General features: G+C 39.3%; 1 long non-coding RNA gene across 4 annotated transcripts in view; it reads left to right on the top strand.

Moving 5' to 3' along the window:
• The first annotated feature begins 298 nt into the window (after window positions 1-298).
• Window positions 299-9,938, top strand: part of LOC136291492 (uncharacterized) — an 83,568-nt gene continuing 73,928 nt past the window's right edge. For 3 of the 4 annotated variants that reach the window (XR_010721574.1, XR_010721573.1, XR_010721571.1), the window contains exon 1: window positions 1,832-1,942. This is a non-coding gene — a long non-coding RNA (uncharacterized lncRNA). Of the gene's footprint in view, window positions 334-1,831; window positions 1,943-9,938 lie in introns of those variants that run through there. The other variant, XR_010721572.1, reaches the window with a different exon arrangement.

Below are 9,938 nucleotides of genomic sequence, written 5' to 3'. Positions count from 1 at the left end.
CACAAATCACCCACCTTTCCTCTATCTTCTTTTAAACAGGTATGTTCACTAAATTACTGTAACTGGACAGCATACATTGTAAAGTCTCATTCTAGTTGTACAGCTAAAAAAATCCTGTGGGAGGATGGATTGTAAGAGAATAGGGATAGCAGCGAAGGCAATCTCCCCCGATGAGCTGCAGCTGTACTGATTGCCAAAGAGTGGGAACAGCCTTGCCCCTCATGAGGTGACAGCCTGTGTCCAGTGAGAGGGGTTGTCATAAAAGAGTCGGTTGGCTGGCTGTCCTGTGCTGTAAGGAGGAAGGGTCAAGCAGTTCTGCAAGGAGCAGATCAGGTAACATGCTCTACAAGGGACAAGCAGGGTTGGGTGGTCCTGCAGAAGAAAGGCTGCAGAGAAGGAGCCTGTGTTGTGCGGAGCTGCCTATGGGAAGGGTACAGAGAAAAGGTCAGTGAACTATGAGGTTACTGACTAGCTGATGCTTGGAGCCTTCTTCTGTGTCAGTCATCTCTCCTGCATCACAATGCTGCTTAGTGAGAGGAGAAATTTGTTAGGCCTGAATGGCAGATAAATCCACCATGGACTGTGGTAGGATGTGTTTCTGCTCTCACCATCTTAAAATGCACATGAAAGAGTTAAGTCTGTATTGGACTCATCCAAATTACATCACTTTAGCACTATAAGGAGGTCATAAAAGGTAAAAGCCCTTAGAAATACTTCTTACTTGGGAGGGGTTCTGGGGTTACAGACAGGGCTGGTATGGTCCATTATCTGGCTCTTCTGGATGGGTGGAGGGTTTATAAGGGATGCTTGCAGCCAGAAGAGTAGCTTTAAGCTTTCTCTAATTGATGCCAAAAGTTCAACAGGTTCCCAGGCAACCTGAAAATACAAGAAATACAAAGGTGATTCTGAAAGTTTGGTAGTAAATTTGCCCCCCTGGAAACTCAGTTACAAAATTCATACTTTGAGTTTGAGTGTGTGGAGTGGAAAGCTAGATTTAATGCTTGATACATAATTTTTTTGGAAGATGTTGTAGCACTGAGCCAAAATTCCTTGGGGTATGACACATGGACTGTTCATTTCAATTTCATGTCCTTTAAGTTTTGTTCCTTCTGCGCTTTCTTTGTGTTGTAAGTTTCATTTTTACAAAGAATGGTATTGAAGTTGGTGTCTATCTAAAGACATAAAAGGTCCTTCAAACATTGGTCAGTTATTTTTTACCACACTGGGATGGGATGGGATAGGATTTGCAGTGAACCAATTCACAGGCCTCTGGAAAGGGATAGAAGAGGAATATTGGTTCTGCTGCACTAAGCTTTGGCTATCATGGAATTGTCAGTGGAAAGGGGGAGACAAATCAAAAAGAGAAGTTCAGCCAGAGGATAGCAGTGATAGTGATTGGTCTGTGCTGGTTCTCGCTGTTACTGGGTGGTAACATGCAGCTTGGGGAAAGGGGCACTCTAAATCTTTTCTTTCTACAGTTGTGTGTAGGAAAGTCAGGCAAGGAGACACTAGTGGATAAAAATGGACTGGAATTGAGAAAAGGGGAATCCTTATGCTTGGAAGCAAGGTCATGTTTCCATCTGAGGTCCTGAGTATTCCCAAAGACTTAGTAGACCCTTGAGAGCCTGTTTGACTAGTATACATAGCGCATACCTGTAGGTGTAGAAAAAAGGATGACAGGTGACTTGGCCCCTGATTAAGTCACAGCTGTACTAATTACCAAAGAAGAGGAACAGCCTTGCCCTTGATGGGTCGCAGCTGTGACTAGTAACGACAAGTGTGATAAAAGGGGTGGGTTGGCTGGTCAGAGGGAAGACTTTGAAGAGGGAGATATTGAAGGAGAAGCTGGGGGAAGGATCCTGAGGAAGGGCATCTCCTATTGTTCCTGAAGGAATGATCCAGAAGGACTGGGCAAAACAGGAGAGAGAATCACTGCAGTGAGGTCAGTCGGGGTGTGCAGTCAGAGCCTGTTATTAGAACCTGCAGTCAGAATCTGCAAACTGATCCCTGCAGTCAGAGTACAGCAGGAAATAACCAGCAGTCAGAGGCTGTAAGGGAAACCTACAGCAGGAGCTTGCTGCAGCCACAGTCAGTGAATGGTTGGAGTCAGGATGGCTGAGCTGTGAAGAGGAATAAACCAGGACCCTTTTCATGCTGTGATAAACAAGTTGTCTGTGTCTCAGCTCACTTCAACCCCTAATGAGGGGGCTGCTGCAACACATACCTGGTTACATATTCACAGGCTTTTTTTGGAGTACACCAGTGATTTCCTTTTCAAATCAAATCTGAATGTGGTTTTGCGGTTAGCTCATTTTGGGGACAACTCTTTTTCACATGTGTGTAGAACTTCGGTATCTTTGTTTCCATGGTCTTTCCACGCTATCTTGGAAAGGTTTGCAACTTACAATATCTTTGTACATCATGTGCTATGCCCATGGCACATAATATAGACTCAGCATCGTGTTCAAAAATACCTTTCTGGCAGATTGTGCTAAGATTGTTATTTTGTATGTTTTGAACAGCAAAAACAAACCCTTTTTTGGGATGGGTAAGAGAACAGCAAAAGGGGCCAAAGGGACTAAAGCCAAACGCTGAACTCTGTGGGCTGTAGTACGCTTTGGACAGTGTTAATCCTTTATTGATGAAATTGAACCCGAAGGAAATGTAGATGCAAGTGTGCTGGTTCAGGTGGTGTGATGCCAGAGAATATTTTTTGTAGTGTAAATGTAACCTTTATCTTCTTATAAGTGTTGTCAAGCAAGACCAAGGTCATCAAAAAGGTCTGTTTGGGGTCTGACAATAAATAGAGGAGCTTGAGTTCTAGACAAGAAACTTTTTCTGAGGCAGAGGAATTTCTTTTCATATGATGTTGCCTTTTGTGGTATCAAGTTAGCGAGCCTCCCAGAAAAAATAATAAAAAAAAAAAAGCAGGATATATAGCAAAGGATGTGTCTTTTTTTATAAATGGTAAAATGACTGAGGAATGTGGGAGAAAAGTTCCATATTTCTGTCCTTATCCTTCAGATTAAATTTAAGTCCATATTGATGATTTTTTGAATCTGAAATTTCTCATTAAAGGACCAGAGCATGAAGAAATAAATCACTGCAGTCCTCTCAGTGCAGGGTGGGTTTAACAGGTGCCACTTATGGAATATTTACTAATATTCTTTTCGTGAGTCACAAAATTTAATCTAGCTGAAGCAGGGATTTCTAACTTACTCCTGTGGGCTGAGCCCCCTCCATACATAGTGGACTGTAGTCCTTGTAGTTGGGAAGGAAATAGCATCGATCCAAACACAGTGTCAGTAGGATTAAAAGGAGAGCTCAAGAAAGAAAGCTGGTGGGTCTTTTGGGGGTTTTTTTTAGGTTTGGGTTTGGTTTTTTTTTTTCCCCTGGGTAAATACAACAGTAGTACGTTGATAATAATCAAATTACTTGTTTCCTTGGAAATTATATTTGTAAACAAATTTGTTTTCTGTATTTGTGGATGTGATGAACCAAAAGCAAATGATGCACTGAGGTGAAAGACACATTCTAGGATATATTTCTACCAGTCCTACTGCTTCAGAAAACAGGGGTTTAGAGTCTTTCTTCTGTTCCTGTATCTCCACAGTTGTAATGTCTTCTGCTTCGCTTTCCTCTTTTCAGCAGTTTCTGTGATAGTGTCACACAGTCATATCTGTTCAATGATCATAATTGTTAGCTTGGACTTGTTGGATGTTTAACAAATGTATAACCTACCAAAATCAATAATTGTGCAAAAGTGAGAAAATGAATTTATTCCTATTTCGATCTGCTTTGAGCCACATACTGTAACCAACCATTATCAGTTAAAACATGAACACTTTAAAAAAAAATAAGGTGGGGAAGCTGAATTTATGATCTATAATATAACCAAGTGGGAATAAATGCAATACAGATACTATACATTTAAGATGCCTGTTACAATTATGAGAATTTTGCACTCACGATATTTTTGTTGCAAATACAGTTTCATTTGTAATAATGAAAGTGGGTATGTTGCTGCTAGCATGCATGTATACATTTTTATACTATAACATATCAAAAAGTCAAAATGCCTAAAGTATTAAAGTGAACTTCCGAAGGAAGGTTCTGGAGATGGTGATTAGGTGCCAGAGTTGTAGGCATATTATAAATACATGAGAGAAAATGGGTGATTTAAGGGGGCAGAAAACTTCTCAGTGCAACAGAATTCCTTCTGCAAGTAGCAAATGAGCTCCGAAGAAATTCTAGTTGTCTCTGGAAAATACTAAACTGCATCTTGAAAAAATAATATATAATATCCAGCAGCTTTTAATAAGGGGCAATTTAAAACATTTTTTTTTAGCCTAGGTTATAGTTGTAATAAGTGATGAAAAATGTGATGTAGCAGCTGTGTATCAAGAAGCTTGTTTTGTTTCAGAAATTAATGTCTTTTCCGAGGCTGTCAAATGTTTCCAAATGGGAAATAATTACCCAATACTAATTTTTACCCAAAGAATAAGAAATAACCCAGCATTAAAATGCTGATTTATCTGGTAGATCTCACTCCTAAACAGATAAAACAGTTAGGGTGGTGCTGGAAACTGAGTTACTGTCCAGATTGTGCAGCACGCTGTCTGATTTTCCTGAGCTTTTTAAAGAGATGTATCTCTCTGGTATAGATCCCTGTGGTCTCCTTACAGGGAAATTTCATTACCATGCTGTGCGGTCCTCGTGGTGCTGAAAGTAAAATATTGGATTGACAGGTTCTTGTTGTGGAGCAGGGCTTATTGATGATGGAAAGACTGATTCAATCTCTAATCCTGAAGAACGACCTGCCACCTGGAGTGATAGTATACAGATGGGTGCAATCTAAACCCTCTTTCTGCCTCAAGTTGCATTTGGCTGTAGATTAACAATGTGATTCCATATAATGAAGATGGTTGCTGGGTGCTGTGGCAATTTTCCATTGCTGACATGCCATGTCAACAGTTCTGACAAAGCTGTAAGGACAATGTTCAGAAGTGCTACATCTGGCTGGGATGGTTGCCAGCTTATTAACAGCCCCATTAAAACTACCTGTGGAGTTCTGTGTTGGGAGAAGGGAATATAGTGAACTGCTTCCCCTGAAACTCTCCATGCAGGCATAATAACAGTCTGATAGCACATGCTTGGAATAACAGTGTTATGGTAGTAGAGTAGCAGCTCTTTCACAGTTTTATTTTTTGTGAGGGAATATTTCATAGCTTCATTTTTATCGAATCCAAATCCTGTGGCCTTACTCAGGCAGATATACCACTGAAATTAATGAAAACTTCACCTGAGGGTGGAGTTCCCTCAGTGAGTCTTGATTTTATTACTGATATTTCAAATAAAAGTATTCTGATTATGTTTGCATTATATATATATAAAAGTAACCATTCTTAAAGAAATATACGACTATACTTTTAATTACCCATTATTTTTCTTTCCTCTTCAATGACTGTGCAAGGTTCCCAGTGAAGCATATATAATATGAAAGGGGTTTAAGGCATTTTTCTGAGTATGAGTAAAGGGCCGTGCTGTCCCAGAGGACGCTGCAGAAGGCGCAGCACATTTTCTGGTGAGGCTCCCCCATTCCTTGTGAATGCAAAGGAAGAAGTTGCCAGTATAATGATAAATGGGCTTGTGAACCTAGCTCTCTATAAGCAGTTTCTAGTACAAGTTGAAACACTCTAAGTTCAGTGCTTGAATGCTGAAGACGGCTCTCACACCCTGTCTCTTACAAATCCATGTAGCATGTGCTGTAATTCACTTCTAAGCCGTGTCTGTCCATGTATGCCCGAAGCATCTCTGCACATTGAGCAATGCCTCCTTCCCATCCCTGTATCCTGGGAACCCAAGTCCAGAGCTTGTGGTGAGGTCACCTGGCTGTGTCTGGCACTGTGCTGCCTCACCAGCTCTGCCTGGGACAACACAAACGCCAACTGCACCTCAGCCTGTCTTAAACCTTCCTGTCACTCTTGGCACCAAGTGCCATCTCCAGGGTGATTTCAGAGCTAGCTGATCCTGCAGTGGAGGAAAGGAGGCCAAATGTGGCTATCTTAGCTTATCATAGTTATGTGATCAGTGGTGTCAATAAAAAGCTGGAGGTGCTTCAGGTCTGATTATGGTTCTCTTCTCTGGTTTGCTGTTGTAAGTTCATTCCTTTGCAGCGCAAAGGAAGATACAAGTCTTTGGGTGCTTTTGTGTGAGTGCACAGGCTGTGGTCTGTTGTCCTTCCTGCTTCAGCTGCCAGAACAAGTGGAAGAATTTTCAAAAATTTGGGGCAATGCAAGGGCTGTTGACATTTATTACACATGGAACTTTCCACATGTGGCAGAAATAGAAAACTATGTTTAGAACAAGCAATATGACTTCATGTCTGTTATGCCATATGTTTTTCCTCATGGCTGCTGTACCAGAGAAAAGGGATGTGGAATAACCTGACCTCATTCTGACCATGGCTGTGTTTGTAACTCCTTGGGGCTCTTACAGCCTGATGAAGAATTATCATTCTGGTGCACCATAGAAAAGACAGATAAAATACATATCTATCACAAAACCTGGAGCAAAGGAAGTACAGTTTTGCACCTGAATTGTGCATAAAAGTTTTTCATGTATACTCTGAAATATATATTGCATCTTATTTAGAATCAATTTTTTTGAAGTAACCATGAAGCTTTTGGACTTGATGTGGGTCATAGCAGTATACGTGTAATGCCTATGTTTTCAGTCATGAGTTTTATGTGTACCAAGTAGGTCACATGAAGAGTTCTGTGCAAAGACAAAGATTAAACATATATAAATTTTAATTTGATTTGCAGCTTGATCTGTGTTCTGTGCTTTAGAAGTAAGGAAGGAAAACCAGTGACGACCAGTTATTTTGTAGTGCTCTGCTCACACTTTGACTCATTTAATTGTCTGGTGCCAGCTCAGAAGTAGAAATGCAAGCCTGTGATGTGAACTCTCCAGCTTGGAAGATAGGGTTGATCTGGCAAATGAGCTTCTTTAATTTGTTTTATGTTTTACTCCCATACTGAGACAGGTGTACGTCTTTTAATCCACTTTAGGAGGAAAAAGGGCTAAGAAAAATGAATGAAGGAATCTGATAAAAAATTCTAGCTTTCCCACCTATGCTGAGAAGTTCCAGTGACTGAATATCCTACCATGCTCTGTGCACAGTGTTGACTTTAAGAGGTGCCATCCAGATGAGATGTTCCGTAGGGAGTGTGCAAAGATCTGGATTTACATGACTTTGTGGGACTTGTATCTGCCTATACTAGCAATTTAGCTTCATACTTTTAATGTAAATATCTTTTACTTAGACTGTGTTGGAACTAACAAATTACATTATTTAAATTGAAAAAGTAAACACAATATTTTATGCTGCTACTTTTGCTATGACTATCCCTACTTTTCTGATTTGGAAATGGGAATAGTTAATTACAGTCTACTTCACTTTCAGATTCTAATACTTGGAATATACTTTATCTTTTCTAAAATTAGAAATATTACACCTTCTGATGGGGAACAAGGAATCATCCTTATCCCTCTCAAATATATTTCACTTCAACGTATTTTTATGAAATCCATTTGTGTAGAAATTAATATTTGAGACGAATCTGATTAAATGGTGTTTCTACCAGAGAGATACATAGAGTATTGCAGTGTAGAAAAAATTAGGTTTTTTTTCAAAAGAATCTGAGATGGTTTTAGCACATTCACTCGAAATTATATGGTTAAATTAGTTGCTGGTACAATTGCACTAGATAGGTGCAATAGTACCTGTATTTAGGTACTACTCCTAGTAATGGGTATGTAAGATGAATTGTACCAGTCCCATTAGTGCACTGTCTAGCTACAGCCAGATAATTCCTTTCTTTTAGAATTAATATGATCTGTTTCTCATAGTAGGTCAGGCATCATTTTCATTTCTTTTTGTATCCCTTCTCAAACACTGATAAATAATGATGGCTCTCTTATATTTTAGGGTCCTATTTTAGTTTCAGCTGTCTTTTTCTTTCTTCTTCGATGAGTTTGACTCCTGGAACTCTCTGTTCTTTGCCATTTCTCTTCAATTTTTTGTTACTTAGCTTTTATTTAGCTTTGCACCTTGCCTCATCTTGCTGCTTTTCATTTTATTTGTAGTTCTGGATCAGTTCCTTCACTTACAGTCATAGTCTTTTCAGGATGTGGGACTTTTATTAGCCTTTTTTTCTTCATGGTCTACTAGCTTCAAATTTCTCTTCTTTAATATTCAGCTTGTTTTGTCATTTTGTCTATTGAACTCTGTCTTTTGTCCTACTTATACAACCTCTAATGTATCTACATAAGATTTTCTCTCATTTTATTTTCTCACCTTCCACTCTAGAATTATGTTTACACTTTAGACTAAGCTAGATAATGGGCTAAAGCCAAAGCTCATCACAGTCTAGATCCACATAGCTATAAGGCTGGTAGAATGCAAGTGTCCCTGTATTTAGTAATCACACACCGACTAAAAATCCCTGCTTTCCATGTGTCAATTGGTGCCTAAACCCTCTGGGAAAGTCTTCTCAAGAGCACGTGGGATATTTAGTAGCAGCCACTACAGCAAAGCTGTATTCTCCTGACCTACAGGAGTGTCATCCTGTTTGGCTGCTAGCTACTACAGAGGTGAGTAAACCTGACTTTTAGGGTTGCTATAAAGTCAGTGCCTTAGTATGCATTTGTCAAATGGGCCAAAACATTGTAGAATACTTTGTCTAAGTATTGTATCATCTGAGGTGTCTTCTCTTCTCCTGTGTATTGATTTTAACGGCCTTTTATCTACACAGAATAAGAGAAAGGCTCCCTTATTTCCAGCCCTGAAACAGACACCAGCTAGAAATCTTACTCAATATATTCTTCTATCACATTTTTTTCTTGCTTCCTCCCTGATTCCTCTGCTTATTTTTCTCAGCAGCTGTTCTGACACTGTCCTTGCTTTGCTCTTGCCTTTTTCTTCCTCTCTTCTTTTTTAAGAAAAAACCCTCATGTCACCTTTCCAACCACCATATGGCAAGTATTAGGCTTGGGTATGTAAAGTCTCTATGCTGTTTTTACAAGGATAAATGTTCCCAAGAGTTATCTAATTTCCAGGTGTTGGTAGGAAGAAAAATCCTACAAGTAATGGTGGGACCCAGACATATTTTCGCGTAGATTTCCTTACCAGTAAAGCTTTTGAAAGTAATGAGCATATTGTAGAAGATCAGTTGTTAAAAATGCAAAACACAAAGAACTGTAAACAACTTTGATGGCCTGATTAATAATTCAGTTAAACTGGAGGTTAAGAGATGAGTCTATTGCTTCACTTTAAAGACATGCAAATTAAAAGTAAAAAAAAAAAAAAAAAAGAAATTTAAGAAATCAGTTGGGTGAAGTAAACTGAAAATACTAATTTCTAGCATATTCAGAATTTATTGTAAGGGAAAAAAAGCTATTAGGATGAACCTCGGGCTGAAGAGAAAAATAATAACTTAAAAGAAACTGTTAGGGTAGTATCTGAGAGGCAAAGATAAACTAACCAGCAAAGACAGCTACATCATGGAGGTTAGCAACTGTTGGGGTTAAGTGAGCACTGTTAGTGTTTAATCTGTTAGACTTTAAAAAAGGACGCTGGATCTAAAAAGCCTTGAGGAACTCCTGGGTTGAGATTCAAAGGAGGTTTCTGGCAGTGCAACATTCTGGAGTAGTCTTTTAGTGATAGTAGGGAAAGACTTCCTGCTGTACTTTAAGATAGGTTTTGATGAGCCTTCCTCATCAAACACCCACTTAGCTCACTCCTTTAACACTTTTCCAGCTGACCTGTATTTGTCTTCTGTGTAGTCAGTCTTTGAAGTTAAGGTCTTGGACTTGCATGTCAAAGTTTATGTTCACTGGACTTCAAGTATACTTCCTTTTCCTTTTAACACTTG

Source organism: Chamaea fasciata, unplaced genomic scaffold, assembly GCF_029207755.1.
Source record: "Chamaea fasciata isolate MVZ Bird 193981 ecotype frontalis unplaced genomic scaffold, bChaFas1.0.hap1 SCAF_6, whole genome shotgun sequence".
NCBI classification, from domain to species: Eukaryota; Metazoa; Chordata; class Aves; order Passeriformes; family Sylviidae; genus Chamaea; species Chamaea fasciata.
The sequence above is the reverse complement of the archived record's forward strand: the minus strand, read 5'-3'. Positions and strand labels throughout refer to the sequence as shown.